Below are 9,711 nucleotides of genomic sequence, written 5' to 3' on the forward strand. Positions count from 1 at the left end.
AGCCCTCTCATTGACTTCACTCCATGCACTTAAAGTGTTTAGGGTGTCATTTATGCACTCAAATCAAATCAAAGAATGCTATTACCATAAGCTTGCTTATATATCATATCTCAATCCACAAAACATGAATTAAATGCAAAAATCTAAGGGTCTTAAAAAGGTTGTAACGGGTTTAAATGGGTTAAATGAAAAAGAAAGGTCTATGAAAGAAAAAGAGATCAAAATGAGAAGAATGAACTCATTGAATGAACTTATGATATCAAAATGCTTATTTCTACTCAAGTCACCAAGAATGTAAACTTTTTTTTTTCGATTTTTCTTTTTCTTTATTTTTTTTCTTTTTTTTTTCTTTTTTTTTCTTTTTGATTTTTTTTTGAATCAAACAAAAGAAACGAACCTTGCACAATTTAATTCAAGCATAATGCTTGTTGATCTAATTGAGAAACTTTAATACAAGGTAGAAAAAGCAACAAAATATATCCACACAATGAGTCCAAAAATCTCCTTAAATTGAGGCTCAAAAAGAAGAAAAATGGTTAAGTAGATGGAGAGAATTAGATGGGTAATGGTTAATGCTCAAACAAAGGTAGCAAATAAAGGTCTTCGGGTAGAGAAAAAAGAAAATGCGAGAATAGAAAAATGGTAAATGGTTTGCCCTTATCATTTTAATGCATAAAATCCCGTAATGTGGCTTCAACATGCATAACAAAGCAAGTTCTAGAATAAACAAACTAAGATTGATATTCACATAACAAAAATAATTAGAGCAAAGTAGTTGCTCATAGGCTCAAATCCTCACAAAGTTGGTAAATTTTCCATCAAATCATGTACACTCTTCAAATGAATCAACCATCAATAGTGGTGTAGAATGAGAAGAAGGTATGAGTGAGATATAAAAAGAAAGGTAAAAAGGATAATAAGCGAGAAGATGTATGTAGTAAAAAAATAAAAGATAAAATATGAGTGATGAAAGAGTATGATAGAAAAAAAATAGATGTAAATAATTTGAGATAGATGGGAAAAGTGTAGTGAGAGAGAAAGGAAAAGAAAATTAATAATATATGAAGCATACTAACTCCAAAATCATTTAAGGATGAGTAGAGTGAAAATAATAATTCCAGACATCAATAATGCAAAAATCCCTCCCCCACACCAAGAACTTACATTGTCCCTAATGTAAGATAATCAAAACTCACATAAAAATTAAAGCGTAAGGATAAAAGATTAAAGGCAAAAAAAACTTCCCTAAATTGTGAGCTTTGATCCACATAACGTCTATGGGCTTGGCGGAAATGGTGGGATAAATCCCACACTCTCGAAGTATGCGGCCAAATTCTGCTCCATCTTGTTCAGCTTGTGCTCCATTTTCTCTAACTGAATGCTCAAAGGTGGTGCGGATGTAGAAGGAATAGTTGGCGGGGCAGCAGTGTCGTCATCAAACTCGTCATCAGAGGTAGCACCACTCCTAGCATAAAGCTTCTTCGGAGGTTGAGTGGGTCCTGGTTCAGTAAACTCTTTTTCTCTTGTTGAGTCGCGAATGCGAGGCACCCTCCGAGATTGGATTCCGCAAGTGGCAAAACACTCATGCCTTTTCCATGTTTCGATCTTTGTCTCATGGCTTGGCGTGAATCTGAAATTGTGTTCCATGGAACCGTAGTGGGAGCGGCAATCTTAGATTTCTTTGCGACGGGTGTCTTTTTCGATGACTTGGAAGTAGATGCTTTCCTCTTCGGCATTGTTACAATAATTGCACTCACGGATTTCGATTTACCCGGCTGGAATACAGGGCATAGGCTGGTTGCGTTGAGTTGCTGCTCGGCTGGAGCTTACTGCGCGGCTTGGGGCTGGTTACGCACTGCTGGTTGTGTGCGGGCTGCTGTCTGCGTGGCTGTGTTGCGCGCGAGACTGTGTTGCGCTGCTGCGTGGGATGTGTTGCGCGCTGCTGGGTTGCGTTACGGATCCGTTGCGCGCTGGTGGGGCTTCGTTGCGCGCTGCTGGGCTGCGAGACACGAGATGCTGGTGCTGCACTCGCGGGATGGTGCTCGATGCTGGTGCTGCGCACGCCGGGGCTTGCGTTTTCCGGCGGGCTGGTTTGCTGCTGGTGTGCTGCAAGCGGCTGGAGAAGAAAACAAGTTTTGGAAAATTAGGGATTTTGTGAACAGTAAAATTTTTTTTTTTTTTGAATCTCTTTTTTTTTTCGTTTTTTTTAAATAAAATATATATATATATATATATATATATAAAAGAAAGAAAAGAAGGAAGGAAAAAAATAAATAAATAAATAAAAAGTTTTTTTTTTTTTTTTTAGTGATGAATCACTTTGAGACACTAAAAATTTCAGAAGTACTTTTCTAATAAGCACGTGGGCACGCCTTAAAACTATTTTACTTTAAAAATCACAGAAGTACTTATTAGTTAAGACGTGGGCACGCCTTATCGATAATTTTCTTCTGGCCAAAATAAGCAAAAATATTATTAAAAAAAATCTGAATCAAAATTAAAAATAAAAGATATAACTAAAATCAAAATAAATAAATCTTTTGGGTTGCCTCCCAAAAAGCGCATTTGTTTTATGTCTTTGGCTAGACACATTTATGCATCAATCTCCATAATTGGGACTCTCGAGAGCCACATCCTCCACAATATTCACCGAAAAACCTTCATAAAAATGTTTTAAGCGATGACCATTAACCTTAAAAACTTTGTCAGAGGTCTGACTCTGAATCTGAACTGCACCATGAGGAAAAACATTAGTAACAATAAAAGGTCCAACCCAGCAAGAACGTAATTTACCCGGAAAAAGTTTAAACTTAGAATGAAAAAGAAGAACTTTTTGACCAACAGAGAACTCCTTTCTCAAAATCATTCTATCATGAAATGTCTTCTTCTTTTTCTTGTAAAAAACTTCCTGCACTATAGGGTTAATAACATCCACAGAGAATACTGAATGTTCCTCACTAGGATATTTCATGGCATCATTCATATTGAATTCTATAACCTCTCCATCAAACTCCATAGTGAGAGTCCCTTTATGTACATCCATTTTAGTCCTAGCAGTCTTCAGAAAAGGTCTTCCTAGCAAAATTGGGACAGAATTAGAGGAGTTATCATCTTCCATATCAAGTACATAAAAATCAGCAGGAAAAACCAACTCATTAACTTGTACTAAGACATCTTCTAATACCCCATCAGGATATGCATTAGACCTATCAGCTAGTTGAATTATCACGTCAGTTTCTTTTAATGGACCAACATTCAAAGATGAATAAATGGAATGAGGCAGGACATTAATAGAAGCTCCTAGATCTAACATAGCCTTTTCAACTCTAACACTACCAATTTTACAAGGGATAGTAAACATACCTGGATCCTTGCACTTAGGAGGTAGTTTCTTTTGGAGAACTGCTGAAACATTCTCCCCCATGTGAACTTTTTCATCTCCTCTTAATTTTTTCTTAGAGGTGCACAGTTCCTTAAGGACTTTAGCATATCGAGGTATTTGTTTTATAGCATCTAATAAAGGAATATTTACCTCAACCTTGCGAAATGTCTCAAGGATGTCTTTCTCTTGTTCCTCCTTCTTGGATTTTGCAAACCGGCTTGGAAAAGAAGGAGGTATCACAATAGGTAGGGGTTTCGCTCTGGTGGGTTCCGCATCTTGAGATTTAGGCATCAATTCATTCTTCTCAAGCTCATCTTCTACATGCTTTGTCACTTTCTTACTAGGCTCTTGCAACTCTTTCCCACTTCTAAGGATGACAGCACTAACGTTTTGCTTTGGATTCACCTTAGATTGTGAAGGTAATCTCCCTAATACTTGAGACTCCAGACGGCTCACTGTAGTCGCCAATTGACTCATTTGGTTCTCCAAGTTCTGAATGCTTGCTGTAGTTGCCTGCTGAAATTGTTGAGTGTTAGTCGCAAGTGATTTAACAATTTCTTCAAGAGATATACCTGACTTGGAGTTTGACTGTGGAGGTGCTGGTTGTCTTGGTGGATACTGTTGTGGGAATCCTGACGGCCTAACTCCATAGCTGAAGTTGGGATGATCCTTCCATCCCGAATTGTATGTTTGTGCATAAGGATCATACCTCCTCTGAGGCATGCCTGGAAATCCTCCAACTGCATTGGCTTGTTCAACAGGTTCTTCTTGAAGTGTAGGACACATATCAGTTGAATGACCCATATTGTAACAAATGCCACAAGTCTTCACCTGTTGCACATTACCTACAACAAACTTTTCCACAAGAGAAGTAAGTTTATCTAAACGTTGTTCAACAGAAGAAATATTTACCTCATTCACCTTTGTTGAAGCGGCATCTTGCCTGTTGCCAAATTATTGTGCATTGGCAGCCATATTTGATATCAACTCCCTTGCTTGAGTAGGGGTCTTGTTCACCAACACACCTCCACTAGCAGCATCTATCATACTCCTATCCATTAATGACAGTCCTTCGTAAAAATATTGAATAAGAAGTTGATCAGAAATCTGATGCTGAGGACAGCTGGCACACAATTGTTTGAATCGCTCCCAATACTCATACAAAGTCTCCCCAGGAAGTTGTTTGATCCCACAAATATCTTTTCTGATGTTGGCAGCTCTTGAAGCAGGAAAGTACTTCTCGAGGAACTGCTTCTTCAAATCATTCCACGTTGTAATCGATCCAGGAGGCAAGTAGTATAATCAGTCTTTAGCTAGTCCATCTAAAGAGAAAGGAAAAGCACGTAGCTTAACCTGCTCTTCAGTCACGCCTTGTGGTCTCATACTTGAACATACAACAAACTGTGGTAGCAAGAAGTAGTGTAGAGGCAGAATATAGAGCAGTAGCTCTAGGAATTTGTGAGGTTTTTTGGATCAAAAAAATTCTTGAAGAACTTAAGGCAAGTAATTCACTACCTATGAAAGTATATTGTGACAACAAATCTGCCATTGCAATAGCACATAATCCAGTACTCCACGACCGAACTAAACATGTTGAAGTGGACAAACACTTCATAAAAGAAAAACTGGACAGTGGTTTGGTCTGCAGGCCCTATATTCCTACAAATGAGCAGATTGCTGATATACTCACCAAGGGACTACCTAAGAAACATTTTGAGAAATTGGTTTGCAAGCTGGCCATGAAAGACATTTTTAGACCAGCTTAAGGGGGAGTGTTGAAAGGTTGACCCAATCAAATTGATTTGGTTTTCCTTATATATTTAGGTGTATATTTGGTGTAAATATAGAGTTATTGCTTCCTAGAAATCAGTGTGTAATATTCTGCTTTAATTTTTTCTTTCCTTTCTTAGTCTCTTGTATCCCTATATTAAGACTGTGTACAGTCTCATGAAGATATGAAATAGAGAATTATTCCATAACCTTTTTCTCTACCTATTTTCACAGTTTTTGTTTGTGTAAGTTATCAAGTTAAGGATACTAAGCAGCTTATTAAAGCAAATGTCAGAATGAAGATTGTTCACCACACCTGGCATGTATGATGGCAAGGAAGATTAATTCTTCACAAGCCAATTTGATGAGTGTTAGACATTTTCAGATTTTTGGCTTTATATATTATTAGAGCTCTCCCTCCTGAGAGATATCTCATTAAATTTGAGTAGAGCTCTGCCAATAACGGCAAGCTTTCATTTGTTCGTAAAATCATCTTCTTATATTGATTGTGTTTCCTTGTGTTATTAGGTAGAGTATAATCTTCAAGGGTTTCAAAAAGTCTTTGCAGTAAAGTTTCAACCAATTGCTGTGAAGAGGCATATTCATTTGAGTAATTCGGTTTCAGATTTTCAGGGCGTGTATGATACAACCTTCCACATTCAGTCGGATAAACTAGATTACTTACAAGAAGGGCAGCCCAACAACGAGTCCAATTATGAACAACCCATGAAGGAAGCCACATCACAGGTTGAGGAAGAATAAGCTCATGAGGAACGGTACGCAAGCACACGAATTAGAAGAGCCCCTGGGTGGTTTAAGGATTATGTCGTGTAATGAAATTGCTAGTACCTAATGATTGCTGGTTTGTTTTTATTGTCATATTTTCTGTTAGAAGTTGCTGAGCTGTAATATTTTTGCTAACGTCTTAGACAGAGGAATATATGTAGAGCAAAACGAATTCGTGTGGGGTATGAAGAAATAAAATATCTCTTTCTATTTCTCTTGGCTCTTCTCTCTTTCACAACCTGTCTTTCCATTCTTAATATTCATCTCTGATCTTTTTATTTTTGGAGTCAACACTCACTCGAAGAGTGCAAGTTTAATCCGATACATCCTTGGTTGCGTAGAGGTGTATCATTGGTGCTTTCATTGTTCATTGCTATCATCATGACGGACTCTGAACTGTTAAAAACAATTCAAGAACAGTTCGAGAGCCAAACATTGTCGTTGCATCAAACGCTGCAACAATATATGGCAACAGTAGATTCTCGCCTTGACGATTTGCGTTCACAGATCCAGGGGTCTTCAAATAACACGGGTCGAGCTCGTAATCAACCACACCCAATATCTTCTTCTACTGAGGCAAATTCCAGTGGTGTTGAGATATCCCCAGTGCTCCGTTCTATGAAGATGGAGGTTCCTAAGTTTGATGGATCTGACCCAAACGGGTGGGTTTTCCGAATTGAGGAGTTCTTTGATTTTCATGGTACACCAGAAACTCTTCGCTTGAGGATTGTTTCTTTTCATATGGAAGGACGAGCGGCAGCGTGGTATCAATGAATGAAGATTAATAATTTGCTTACAACCTGGAAAGCATTTTTACAGAATCTTAAACATCGTTTTAGTGCCTCTCTCTATGAAGATCCTCAAGGAAATTTATCCAAGTTATCCCAAACTACAACGGTGACTGAATTTCAAACTGCCTTTGAAGATTTAATGAATCGAGTGACTGGAATCTCCGAGCCACTTCTGATAAGTTTTTTTATCACGGGATTGAAACCCGATATTCGTCGTGAGTTGCTTTTTGCTCGGCCCTCTTCTCTGATTGAAGCATTTGCATTAGCTCGGGCCTATGAAGCACGTGCTAAAGAGGCCAAACAAGGATACCGCTTTTTGACAAAATGGAACAACACAGCACCCACACCTACCACAAACTCCCCGTCACATAAATTTCAGCCTCAACCGTATCCTCTTGCTTCAACACAACCGAATCATTCAGCTGGTATGGTCCGCGTACCATCTCATTCACAAAATACTCCTCCACCCCCTAAACTAAACACGTTACCACCACTTCTTCCCACACCCAACTTACCGATTCGTCGCCTCACTCCAGCGGAGCTCCGTGACAAGCGTGAAAAAGGCTTGTGTTATAACTGTGATCAGAAATATAGCGCTAATCATCGCTGTCGCAGTAAGTTTTTGCTCCTTATGGGTACAGATGATAATGAACCTACTTCTTTTGAGCAAGAGTTGCCACCAGAGTCGGTTGAAGAGGTCATAACAGGGGATATTTCCAGTTTGAATGCTTTGGCGGGTCAGATCAATCCCTGCTCACTCCGTTTGATTGGTGAAGTTGGTTCTCACAGTTTTCAAGTGTTGATCGATAGTGGGAGTACCCACAACTTTATCAAACCAACAATGGCAGAGCGTATGGGCTTACCGATACAACCAACAACACCCTTCCGTGTTTATATTGGCAATGGGGATTTTCTGGTGTGCAAATACTTTTGCCCTCAAGTTGCTCTCACGTTGCAGGGGACTGTTTTCACCTTAGATCTCTTTTGCCCAATAGCAACTCTTGGGCCGTGTCTCGCATGATTACTCTGCCCTATCTATGGAATTTTGTTGGAATGGGGCACCAGTGACTCTTCAAGGCGATTTAGCCACTACTCCCTCCCTAATCACCTTTAATCAGTTGCAATCTCTAGTCCACCATACTGATATTTATAGCGTGTTTGCTCTGCAACAGGTACCTGCATTTGGGGAGGAATCGGCAAGTAATCCAGAGAGTTCTTCCTTCGAATTACCTGCAAATTTAACTTAACCCTTCATCAACCTCCTACACAGCTACCGCAACTTATTTTTTCCACCTACTACACTGCCGCCGCATCGCACAATTGATCATAAAATCCATCTCCTCCCAAATACCACTCCAATAAATGTCCGCCCTTATCGCTACCCTCATTTCCAAAAAAAAAAACGAGATGGAAAATCTTATCCGTGAAATGTTAGAACAAGGCATCATTCAAGCGAGTCATAGTCCATTTTCGTCACCGGTCTTGTTGGTTAAAAAAAAAGATGGAACTTATCACTTCTGTGTTGATTACAGAGCTTTGAATGCCGTGACAATCAAAGATAAATTTCCCATTCCGACTATCGACGAATTATTTGATGAGTTAGGCGAGGCAGCAGTTTTCAGCAAGTTGGATTTACGGGCTGGTTGCCATCAAATTCACGTGCACCACCGCGACATTTATAAAACGGCCTTTCGCACTCATGAGGGCCACTACGAGTTCCTTGTCATGCCATTTGGTTTAACAAACGCACCTTCTACCTTCCAAGCTACTATGAACTAGATTTTTGCTTCTTTTTTGCGTAAATTCGTGATTGTTTTTTTTTATGACATTTTGGTTTACAGTGCTACAGCAGAGGACCAGTTGTGGCATCTTCAACAAGTATTGGTGTGCCTTCATTTTCACCAGTTCTTTATCAAGCTCTCCAAATGCTTGTTTTGCCAAGAAAAGATTGATTACTTAGGCCACATTGTTTCGGCCTCTGGTGTGCGGCAGACCCTCAGAAAATTAAAGCTATGGTTTATTGGCCGACTCCTCAGACTACAAAACAACTTCGAGGTTTTTTTGGGTTTAACGGGTTATTACCGGCAGTTTATTCGTGGATATGCGTCTTTAGCAGCCCCCCTTACTGATTTACTTTGTAAAGATGCCTTCTAGTGGACATAAACAGCAGCTGAAGCGTTTGACGCTCTTAAGAAGGCAATGGTGGAAGCCCCTGTGCTACGGCTACCAGATTTTGATGCTGACTTTATCCTTGAAACTGATGCATCTAATGTGGGTATAGGGGCTGTGCTTATGCAATCCGGGCACCCCATATCTTACTTCAATAAGAAATTAGGCCCTCGACTTTGTGCTTCTTCTACCTACATCAAGGAATTAACTGCTATTGTTGAGGCAGTGCACAAGTGGCGACAATACTTATTGGGCAGATTTTTTGTCATCCGAATTGACCATAAAAGCATTAAAGAACTTCTACAGCAGGTAGTTCAATCTCCGGATCAGCAAATCTACATCAGAAAATTATTAGGCTATCACTTCCGCATTGAATATAAACCGGGCTGTACCAATCTTGCAGCCGATGCTTTATCACGAGTTCATGAGGAAGCTGGTGCGGACACATCAACCGTGACTGCTTCTTGTTTGCCTCTTCTTAGTCGTCCTTCGTTTGAGTTGTTAGCAACTCTAAACTTAGAAAATTCCACTCTCTCGGATATGATTGCCCTTCATCAACAATTTGCTGCGGGAACTCTTTCAAGGGATTATTCGCTACATAATGGATTTCTTTTTTACCACAATCGCTATTATATCAACCCATCATCATCTTTGAAAGAAGTTCTATTGGCTGAATTCCACTCTTCTCCACTTGCGGGGCATGTAGGCATCAAACGCACGCTGGTCCGCTTAGCATTTACTTTTTTCTGGCCTAAAATGTGTATGGATGTTGAGCGGTTTGTGGCCGAATGTCTTGTGTGTCAACAGACCAAA

The 9,711-nt window shown here is 39.6% G+C and overlaps 1 non-coding gene across 1 annotated transcript; it reads left to right on the forward strand.

Moving 5' to 3' along the window:
- The first annotated feature begins 4,487 nt into the window (after window positions 1-4,487).
- On the forward strand, window positions 4,488-4,594 carry LOC112499423 (small nucleolar RNA R71). The gene has a single exon (XR_003067030.2). It is a non-coding gene; the product is annotated as a small nucleolar RNA R71 (small nucleolar RNA).
- Window positions 4,595-9,711: the final 5,117 nt, after the last annotated feature.

Source organism: Citrus sinensis, chromosome 5 (genome assembly GCF_022201045.2).
Source record: "Citrus sinensis cultivar Valencia sweet orange chromosome 5, DVS_A1.0, whole genome shotgun sequence".
Classification (NCBI taxonomy): Eukaryota; Viridiplantae; Streptophyta; class Magnoliopsida; order Sapindales; family Rutaceae; genus Citrus; species Citrus sinensis.